This window comes from Solanum tuberosum, unplaced genomic scaffold (genome assembly GCF_000226075.1).
Source record: "Solanum tuberosum cultivar DM 1-3 516 R44 unplaced genomic scaffold, SolTub_3.0 scf00167, whole genome shotgun sequence".
NCBI lineage: Eukaryota > Viridiplantae > Streptophyta > Magnoliopsida > Solanales > Solanaceae > Solanum > Solanum tuberosum.
Genome location: NW_006239091.1, coordinates 667947 through 678816, shown reverse-complemented (window position 1 = coordinate 678816; position 10870 = coordinate 667947). Strand labels below are relative to the sequence as shown.

The 10870-nt window shown below is 36.4% G+C and overlaps 1 long non-coding RNA gene across 2 annotated transcripts; it reads left to right on the top strand.

Annotated features, from left to right (window-relative positions):
• The first annotated feature begins 4809 nt into the window (after nt 1-4809).
• LOC107061775 (uncharacterized) lies at nt 4810-7257 on the top strand. 2 transcript variants are annotated; one of them, XR_001474207.1, is made up of 3 exons: nt 4810-4934; nt 5139-5268; nt 7100-7257. It is a non-coding gene; the product is annotated as an uncharacterized lncRNA (long non-coding RNA). The 2 variants fall into 2 exon arrangements; XR_001474206.1 differs by having other exon boundaries at nt 5154-5268; nt 7100-7256.
• Nucleotides 7258-10870: the final 3613 nt, after the last annotated feature.

Genomic DNA, 10870 nt, shown 5'->3' with positions numbered 1-10870 from the left:
TATACTCAAGTGTCATTCTTAGGGTAGGCCATAGTGTCACTAGGCAACCCATCTTTATGATGTCAGTAGAGACACGACAGTACTTGATTTATCTGGGCATCTTGTAGCTGAATAATCATGGAGTGGGAAGTTTCATCAGATTTATCTTTGCAATATTCTCCCGTAACTCTTCATGTACTCTGTCCTGCTCATTGACTTTGTTGAGAAGAAGTGTGAGCATTGCTTCGACCTGTCCATCCTCATTGTTCTTAGGCTTTCTCCGCTCATGAGAAGGAATATATCGATCCTTCATTTTGCCCTGGACTTCCAATTCCATAACCTTTTTTGTCAACTCGTCTTGTTGAATTAACAAATTGGCTAATTGGAGATCCATTTCTACTTCTTGGTTGGCCTCAACCATGTGATCAAGGAATTGAGCTATGACTGCATAGGGTTGTCGTACAAGACCACCAGGGATAAATTAATCAATCACTCCATTGCTCCCTGGGCTAAGATTCCTATAGAAGCATTCCAGTAGAACTAGATCGAAAATCTCATGAGTTGGGAATTGCATTAGTAGTGCTTTAAACCTCAGTCACGACTAATTAGTATGCTCACCTTCTAACTGTTTGAAGGTTCGGATGTTATCCCTGAACCTCATCACTTCTAACGGAAGGTGATCCATCTGTTCATAGTTACTATTTAAACTCATTATGCCTGTTTCAACACACAACCAAGCAAAACAAAACTAAAAATTAAGTATTTCTATAATTAACAATAACAAAAATTCAACTTAACCAAAAATTCTCAAGTAACACCGTTCCCCGGCAACGGCGCCATTTTTTATTAACACATCAGGGTCACTTCATCCAATACTAAGTGCCAACGATCGTTCAATAGTAATATATAACCCAACTAGTGAGTTGGGGTCGAGTCCCAAGGGAGCGGTTTGTAAGTGAGAATCAATAGAAAAGCATAAACATTCTCAAGTCAATCATACCTAAAAACTTTTACAAAGAAAAACATGATAAATTAAAGATTGACACAAGTGTGAGACATCAAAAGGGGGGGGGGGGGGGGGGTGGGGGGGGGGGGGGGGTTGTAGCCAACTATAACTAAAAACAACAAATATAATGAAAATACAGATATGGAGATGGGATTCTTGGGATGTGCTAGGATTATGGTCCCAGGTAAACAACCGGGTAATCACAATTAATAGTAAACCGTTGCAAATAAGTGAATAAGTTAAACTTTAGTGGGGGTAAACTTTCTCTCGAACAATTTACACCAATCAAATTGGTTTCTCTCGAACACCAATAAGCCGCAATGAAGCATAACCTTCGCTTTTGTCCATTCACTTTCTCGAGCTAAATGTGTGGAAAAGGGTTTAGGGTTCATTCTCTCGAGCTGAACCTATGATAACCCAATACCCACAGACCGTCAATTTAGTAATTTTGGTTTAAAAACCTCTCTCTCGAACAAGTGAAAAACACGAAGTTAAAATTGTATTTGCAACTACAATCCCATTAAATTCAACCACAACTACTAAATGAAATCACTTTTAAATAGAAAATAAACTATCAATTAGAAATACCCAGCAGTTAATTCAACCCATAATCAGATAATCAAACTCCAAGAATTGGGGTTTTAGCTAGAGATAGTAAAAAGATAGAAATCAATACCAAAACGTGTTTCCATCAACTTGGTACGATTAATATTATCTTTACAAATGTCTAAGATGAAGAATCTTCAATACCCACTTCCAATTTCTTAGAAATGGAAATCTTCAAATCTTCAAAGCTAAGGGAAAATGTCTCCAAAAAAAGTTCTAAGTTCTAAAACTGAATAATAAACTTGATATTCTAAAATTGCATACTAAACTAAAAATTCAAACAAGTATTTATAGTTGTCAAAAAATTGTGTTGCAAAGGACCACTCGGCGCAATAAGTCGGGATCATCGATCCACTCGGCGATCCACTCTTTGGTCATTTGTATCTCCATTTTACTTTTACCTTCAGCATCCCTGAGGTTCTGTAACTTTGGGCGATAAGGCGCTGCATAGCGAAACTGCTCGGCGACTCACCGAATAATCTTGTCTCTCACCGACTAGATTTTCTCCTTCAGGGCTTGGCACTCTCGAACATTAGGCGAGACTAAGTCCATTCGGTGACTCACCTAATGGGTTAGGCGATCCTCGAGCCTTCTTTTCTTTGTTCTTTCAGCTGCCTTATTCCTTTTTTCTCAATAATGTCCATGCTTTGTCCCTCAATCCAAATACCTGAAATTCAAGGATTTATATCAGTTATTTAGAAAAAATATGCATTCGAGGACACTAAATCTATTAAAATAAACCCCTAAATGAGTCCAAATCGTGGACTCATCAAGCAGCCAATCCATACCAAGTATAATATCGAAATCTAATATGTCAAGCTCTACAAAAATCAGCAAGAGTAACTCTATGGGATAAGGAAACGGGATATCTTCCATAAACCCTCTTAGCCACAATAGAATCACCAACTAGAGTAGAGACAGAAAAGGGTTCTAACAACACATCAAGGAGCACATCAAATCTCATTGCCATATATGGCGTCAATAAAGACAAAGTAGCGTTGGGATCTAACAAAGCATACAGATCTATATGGAAAACTTTTAACATACCGGTGACCACGTCCACAGAATTCTCTTGTTCACCTCGGTTTTGGAGAGCATAGAAGCAGTTTTGCTTGGGAGCATTGGACTTTGAACCGCTAGGAGGAGCGTGCTTGCCCTCTCTTCCCTTAGCCATAAGCATTGGACAATCTCTCATCTTGTGACCACTCTTTGCACAACTAAAGCAACCATATGTGCCATCTAGGCACTTACAATCATGCTTTCTTCCACACTTTGCACAATTAGGCCTAGCCACATAAGAACCACTACCATTACCTCCTTGAGGTTTAGGGTTGGTCACCCTATCTTTGTTGACCCTTGGAGCACTATAGGAACCTTGGTTAGGAAACCTTTTGTTTAAACCTTGGTCGACCTTGTCCATCGGACCAAGTATTGGAGAAGTCCTCATCACTAGTTCTAGCTCTTTTCACCTCCCTATTATTTTCCTTGAGTTCTAATTCCTCAATTTGCTAGGCGTGCCCCATAAGACGTGAGATATCCATATCATGATGGAGCATTATTATACGACATTCTTTTTCTACCATGTCAGACACACCCATCAAAAACCTACTCATCCTAGCCCTCTAATTTGCCACCATAATTGGAGCGTACTTGGAAAAATGAGTAACCTATAGGGCATACTTCCTTGACTAAGGTTAATGAACTCTTCCACCTTAGCTTACCTCAACTCTCGAAGAAAGAACCTATCACGAAATGCTGATTTAAACAATTCCCACTCTATGGGACCGCTCCTACCGGCCTACCATCCTTCCATTGATTATACCATACTTGAGCAACACCTTTCAATTGGTAAGCGGCTAACTCTGTATTCTCTACCGAAGTCACCCCTGTGATAGCAAGTACTTTATAAACCTCATCCATAAATTCTTGAGGATCCTCCTCCACTTTGGAGCCATAAAATTTTAGAGGGTTCATCCTTGCAAAATCCCTCACTCTTGAAGCCGCCAAATTCACATTAGGATTCATAAGCGCTACAACATCTCTATTGGCTTTAGCCGCCAATTCTTGGTTCAATATTTGTAAAGCCGACCTAATCTCCGCATTTGTTAGATTTCATCTAAAGGATCAATCGGAGCTTGAGGAGCTTTAGGATGAGATCCTTGAATCACATTGTCATCCTCATTCCTTACACTACAAGAAATGTGATTTTCTGCGAGGACTTTTTGTGGCAATATAAGTAGTTGCAACAAAATATAAGGTTTTTGTGGCGACGTGTAAGTGTTGCCACAAAAGCTTATTTTGTTAGAGGCGACCTGTATTATCGCCACTGTAAATAATATATACAGTGGCGACTTTGCTTCAATCGCTACAATATGTACTATTTTTTCGATGAAGGGATGGCAGAAAATGTATTTGCGGCGACTTAGAAACTGTCGCCACTAAAGATTTATTTTGTTGCGACTTTGTTGCCACAAAAAAGTATTTTTGCAACAACCTTTTTGCTCGCCACTAGTTTCTCTTGCTTTCATATTCATTTTAATTTAGTATGTAAATTAAAATTCTTATTAATAGTTTTTAGTATGTAATTTTTTTAGAATAAATAGTTGATGTTATTTGTGTTAAATAAACATTTGGACTAAATTAATTATATAAAGCATGTGTTTTAAATATACATAGAGTAATTTACTATGTGTAATAACATTTATTCTACGAACTATGCAAATGACTAGTTTAGCAACATATTATATTGCTATGTTATTAGAAATATAAAAATAAATATTAATGATGATAACATAGATATTCCCCTCCATCCCATATTATTTATTTATTTTGACTTTACACGCTTCCGGACTAATTTACTCTTTAATTCTTTTTCATGTGTCTTATCCATCAACAACAAGATTAACAATGGAAGAACTTTACAATATTTATACTTTCAAAAATAGTTTATTGTACAGGCAAAATAGAAAAATTAATTTTTAATTTTATCTATTGACACCCAATTTCTCCCCTTACCTTATCTATTTTACTAAACTGCTATTTTACTTTCAACTAGTTTACAATTTACTAAATTGATCACAAACTATTTATCCTTTTAATACTAATTTCTCATAATTTTATAATTTCATTTTACTTTATTCTAAATAACTCAAAAATAAAAAAATTTCACATCTTAAAGTGTCATTTCCACAAGCTACGACTCCAGTGTATGTTCTAGAACCTCGCAAAGGACTCCCACCCTAAAATATGACTGCGGACAACTTTTACCACTTCTTGCCTAGGATTGGCTCAAAACCCTAACCCAAGCTATACAAGTCTCCAATTTCACATCTTCCTTCTACATGTACAATTCTGCCTATAAATGTTAATTAAAATATCTAAGATTTTTCGCATGAACAATCCTTTAGATCTCATAATTTTCTGTTTTTATATGCTTTAGATTTCTTATCTCTGCGACCTTAATTTGTGTTTGTAATCATTTTCTACTTTACTTGAATTTGGAGATTAGTGTATTTTGATGAAAAAATTGAATTTATATTTGGGTTAGCGCTTTGATTTGAAGGTATTAATTTATGATGTTGAAGCGCACATTGAAGGAGTTTAAGGATCTGTAGAAGGATCCTCTAGTTGAACCCAAATTTGAAAATGAAAGAAGTCTCCCACATCATGCGACACTGGTATGTGAGCTCGACATCCTATTTTCCCTCCCACTTCTCATTATTTTATGAGTCCCGAGCTTATGTGCTAGTTTTGTTAGCTTAAGACCAATAATTAGGTCTGTGTGATCGAACTTTTTATGTTTTTTGCGGCTTTACGAGGCTCTATTTTTTGCGGCTTTCCGAGTCTCTTTTTTTTGCGGCTTTGCGAGGTTCTTGCTGCTAAGTTTAGAACTTATAGCAGAGAACTTGTCTGATTTACTAATTATTTGTTTTTGTATTAGCAGAATTGGATTATTTGAATGTTTGTTTCTATAACATTACCACCGTGTTTCATATTCTCTAGTTGTTGAAGCTTTTATTGGTAAAAGGAAACCCCCAATTTTTGAATCCCTAATTTGTTACTTGTTAATCTCTTATTTTTTATTTTTCAAAAAAAAAAGGGGAATCCTTTTGATTTTCTGAATTTGTCTTGATTGTTAACTCGCCAAAAATAAAATATGGTATGTAGAGTCGTATTTTTCACTATAAATATTACACCCCTTATCATATAATTTTTCAAAAAAAAAAGGGACTCACTTTGAAGTTCCATAATTTTTCATATTCATTGCTTGAGAAATGCTACTAGCCAAGATCCATTATTGTAAAACTGCTTCTAATCTACTGGTTAGTGCTCGACTGAAGTATTTTAAATTTAAATGTGATAGTTCTTGTTGGGATCACTCTTAACGCCTTAAATATTTGGTAGAAATGATCCAAGTATGTTTCTAGACCTTATGTGTGCCTAGCTTTGGTTTAGTGGGTGGGATATGAGAGAACTGATCACTATTAAGCTGATATGGATTATAATATTGTTTAGGGTCTATGGGAAATAGTCTCGACCTTTGAGGTAGAAGTAAGGTTTGCGTATACTTACTTTATTCGTTGCCGAGCTCTATCCTACCTGAACTCCTTAAAAGACGAATGCAGATCGAATTGCTTGTTGAACTTCAATACTTTCCTATTTTATAATTTTCTACTTTGCTGGATGATGGGTATGCAACAAAACTGTTAGAAGATTGATACTTCTTAGTCTATACTTATAAACATTTGGCAATATCATTACATACCCTCCCACAAAAAATAACATAGTTCATTTACCACAATAGGCCTTAGTACCAAATGATTGGTGTCGACTATGAAATAGTTTGTCCAAAAGGGTCAACAATGTAGGTTCAAGATGAACTCCAAAGTCCAGATACTTTTACCGAAGAAGTGGCCAAGCTCATTTCTCATGTTTACTCTACATCTGAAAAAAAACTGATGTATTAACATCTCCTCTAGGAATTTATTGCAGTTTCATTATTCCAAGAAATATTGATATCATTGGAAATTTCTTTTGTGTTGTGTTTTAAAAACTTGTGATGAAACCTATCTAAAATATGAGCATGAACTTTTTTGGACAAATATGTGGTTCATGAAGTGATTCTCTATGGGAAACAACATCTTTACCTCTCGAGGTAGTGGTAAAGTTTGCATAAACATTACCTTTTCTAGACCCCACTTGTGGAATATCACTGGGTATGTTGTTTGTTATTGAATTGAGTTTTCTTTAAGTTCTCATGTTTGTGGTCTTGGGTTTTAGTTATTTAGTTGCTCCACTTTTATCCTGTTGGGCAATACACTTGACATTTTTTAAGATTTGAGCTTAGTGTACTAGGACTAAATTATGTTGCACAACTTTCATTGATCATATTGTCTCTTTGTATTCTTAAAATACATTTGCAATCTTACTCCAAGGTTACCTCTTTTATTTTAATATGAGATTATGAAAATTGTCAAAGAAATCATATGTTTTAACTTTTAATTGCAGGGATAGGATTCTAAAACATAAATGGTGTCAATGAAGGACGAGTTCGAAGGCCTATAATGTTCTTTTTTCTTATCACATATGTACACTGACATTAAACAATATACAATATTTTTTGTAATGGAAGTATTTGCATTATTCAACTTGTGAATTTTTTATGTTCACTAATTAATATTGGATGCTTTATTGGTAGGCAATTTACGTGTATATTAAAATTTAGAAATTAGATGGCCATAAAAATGTATGAAAATATTGGATATTGCAATTGTTGGGAAATAGGTTTTAGTGGCAATTAAAGTTGTCACTAAATGTATAACACATTCAGAGGCAACTATAGTCACCCCTAAAGATCATGCAATTGCGGCGATAAGAGTTGCCACTGAATGAATAATTCTATTGTGGCAACCTATGTCGCCACTCAAAGACATTTTCAGTGGCAACAAGAAATGCCACTACATGTGAAATATTATAGTGGCGACCTAAGTTGCCACTAAAAGTCAATTTTCAGCGGCGACTTATATTAGCATCTACAATGTGAAACTTTTTTGTGATGTATAATTTTAGGTTTAGCAGCGACAATGTCGCCACAAATATATTCTTTTTGTGGCGACTTCTAAGGGTCGTCACAAACTAATTTTAGTTATGGAAGTACTTGCCACGGTGCTCTAGTCGCCATTAAAAGTAATCAGTGGCGACATATTGAGTTATTGTGGCGACTTCCATCGCCACTAAAGAATAGATTTCTTGTAATGTTATTGCGAAAGCCATTCTAGTAGTCATCTCGTGTAGACCAATGAATAAGGATTAGGAGAAAGAACTTATAGAGTTAAACTCTGTCGCACAACTTAAGAGTAATGAAAGAAGTGGAATTTCCTTAGAATCTTGTAGCTTCTCATTCATAAATGTGGCGCGCTTCACACTCATGAACAAAACTCTACTAGACATGGCTTATGAGACATAATCCTAGAATCATTTTAAACCTTGTGCGATGTTACCAAGTTTGTCATGACCCAGGGGTACCCCCTAGATGTAACATGGCGTATAGAATCCCAAAGGACTTCATGCAAGCCACTTAGCATGTCATAACATAAGCAATAGAACCATAACAGTAAAAACGTATTTAAAGTCTAAAATTTTCATAAAAGCAAAAGCAGAAGTCTAGACTCTAAGTCTCAGCATAGCCATCTATTACAATGTCTTGAGTATAAAAGGTACATAGCCCATATAACATTGTTCAAAAAGGGAAATACATGAAGTGAAACTACAATATGAGAAATATTCATCCTCAAACCATGAGGACTCACCAACAATCTAGGAGAATAAGCAAGTCCAAGCTTTAGCCACAACGATGATCACGTTGAGAACCGAACCCTACACTTGGGGAAATGTAGAAAAAGTAGGCGTTAGTACAAAAATGCACTTAGTATGATAGCCATGCATAAAAACATTGAAAACATGCTTAAAGGGACATTTAATTTGAAAGTATGCAATTTACCAATTTTAAACATGTTTTGAGAGTTTAGAGAGGCATAAGTAATAGCATAGTACACATAGTCATAATCATCATAAAAGCCTTTAAGAACTCATACACAAAGCTTACTGAGTAATCATATGACCCCTAAAACAAAACTCAAGAGGAACTAATTACCTTTAGCATGAATAGTAGTAGAAGGAAAGAGATGAGGGTATCGGGACTTCATACCGACCTCGGCCTCCCAAGTAGCACCCTCAACTAGATGATTTCTCCATAAAACCTTCACGGAAGTTATTTCCTTATTCCTTAACCTCTTGACTTGTCAGACTAGGATTTCTACCGGAACATCCTCATATGAGAGACTCTCATCAACACCCAAAACTTCAAAAGGGATAAGGATGTTGGATCTCCAATACACATCTTAAGCATGGAAACATGACATACCGGATGAACCGGAGAAAAATCATTTGGTAAATCAAACTCATAGGCAACTTTCCCAACTCACTTCAAAATTTGATATGGACCGACACACCGAGGACTAAGTTTCCCGTTCTTTCCAAACCTCATCACACCTTTAATAGGTGAGCTTTTAAAATTGACCCAATCATTAACTTCAAATTCTTAATCACTTTTTCTAACACCGGCATAAGAATTTCGCCGACGTTGGGTCGTTCTCAGCCCCTCTCTAAGAACCAGACCGTATAAATAGATTTATAGACTAATTCGGGACCAATAAGATGAATTTCACCTACCTCAAACCAACCAACCAGAGACATACATCTCCTACTAGACAAGTCTTCAAAAGGAGACATATCGATACTTGAGTGATAACTATCATTTTAGGCTAACTCTATTAATTGCAAATGGTCATCCCAATTACCCTTGAAGTCTATAACACATGCCCTCAACATATCTTCTAATGTTTTGATGGTACACTCCGCTTAGACATCGGTTTGGGGATTAAAAGTCGTGCGAAGCTTAACCTCAGTACCAAGCCCTTTTTAGAATGACTTCTAAAAGTGTGAAGTAAATTTAGTACCCCGATCCAAAATAATAGATAAAGGGACCCCATGCAGCTTCACTATCTCCCTTATATACAACTTGGCATAGTCTTCCGCCGAATGAGAAACCTTGACGGGAATAAAGTGGGCCGACTTTGTCATTCTATCTACATTGACCCAAATAGAATCATGTTGCCTTCGAGTGCGAGGCAAACCCACAATAAAATACATATTGATCTCTTCCCACTTCCAAGTGGGAATAGGTATATCTTGTAATGAGCCTCCCAGCTTTTGGTGCTCAACCTTGACTTGTTGACAATAAGGACATTTGGCTACAAATCTCGCAATATCTTTTTTCCTACCATTCCACCAATAGACTTCCCGTAAATCATGCTACATCTTGGTGGCTCCCAGATGAATAGAATACCGAGATCCATGAGCTTCCTCTAAAATTTACTCCCTCAAAACATCAACATCCATAACACATAATCGACCTTGGTACTTAAGTACCCCATCTCCCCCTTGGGAGAAAGCCTCAACGGACTTCTTGAGTACCGATTCTTTCAACTCAATTAATATATGATCAAGGTCTTGTTTAGACTTCAAATCCACCTCAAAGGGCGATTCAGAGCCATTATGAACCCTGAAACGACCCTTGGTGGAATACACTAGTTGGATAGTGATGAGTCCACAAAATGGACTCATTTAGGGCTAAGATTTAATAGGTTTAGTGTCCTCAAATGCATATTTTGTTTCAAAAACTAATAAAATACCTTGAGTTTCAGGCATTTAGACTTGGAGACAAAGGCATGGATATAATTGAGCAAAAAGGAACAAAGGAAGCAGGAACAAAAGAGAAATAAAGATCTACGGATCGCCGAAGCCATTCAGCGTGTCGCCAAATGGTCTCACGTCACCTTTTGTTCCAGTGTGTTGAGCCCTAAAGGAAAGGATCAAATCGGCGATGAAAAGAAGCAGTTGGCGTGTCACCGAGCAGTTCTGCGAAGTAGTACTATGTCGCCTAATGATCCAAAACATGACGATGTTGAAGTCTAATGCAAGGCGGCGATGAACTACACCAAAGGGTGAACAATCGAGTTGATCGGCGATCCTGTCTAATGTCATCGAGTGATCCTTTGGAACACAAATCTTTAAAAACTATAAATACTCGTTTAGTATCAGATTTTTATATATCAAATTTTACATAGTTCTATCATAAATTTTTTGCTTTTATTTTTGAGTTCTACGTTTGGAGAAGGTTTTGAAGAATTTGAAGGTTCAAAGGGTTTCATCTCCAAG